At 31.2% G+C, this 635-nt stretch overlaps 1 protein-coding gene across 1 annotated transcript in view; it reads right to left on the bottom strand.

The window, feature by feature from the left end:
- LOC119582196 (diuretic hormone receptor-like) overlaps positions 1-635 on the bottom strand; it is a 113,840-nt gene that overhangs the window by 282 nt on the left and 112,923 nt on the right. The gene's annotated exons all lie outside the window — the stretch shown is intronic.

Raw genomic sequence — 635 nt, 5'->3', positions numbered from 1 at the left:
AACACCTCCTCGAATGTCTACACTAATCTCTATGAGAACAGAAGGGAAGTCCCGACGCCTTGTCCTCAGCGGCCATTCGAAAACCTGACTTTGAGCGCACTACCCCACATGCCCTCAACCCGGGTTTTCGATATTTTGGATCTGACTCATCTTATACAGTACTTGCGTATGAAAATATTCTGTCGGATCCTCTCAGTACTTATATTTTTAATCTTTACATTATTAATATTTTATATTATCTTATTTTTTATATACTTTACCTTTATTTTTATCTATTTCTTAAAATCTTACCATTATTATTTGTTTATTTTCTAGTTATGTACACAAGAACAACCATTCACATCAACATTTAACATCGTTAGACTCACAATAATATTCAACAACATATGCTTTATAAAACATCTAAATTTACTAGTCGTACCCCTACACGCAAATGAACGAAGAAAGAGTACATACATCTTGATGTGTCAGCACCAATTATCTTAGAAGATAAATCTGTATATTTATGGCTATTTACATATGTATTTTTTAAAGATTTTATATATAATTTTTCTAGAGGAAAATATATGCAGAAATGTAAAATTTGTGCGTGTGTATTAGATGTAAAGATGTATTTCTCTCTCTAATGTGTAAGT

The sequence above is a fragment of the Penaeus monodon genome, chromosome 15, assembly GCF_015228065.2.
Source record: "Penaeus monodon isolate SGIC_2016 chromosome 15, NSTDA_Pmon_1, whole genome shotgun sequence".
Taxonomy (NCBI): domain Eukaryota; kingdom Metazoa; phylum Arthropoda; class Malacostraca; order Decapoda; family Penaeidae; genus Penaeus; species Penaeus monodon.
This window is presented reverse-complemented; position numbering and strand designations above follow the sequence as displayed.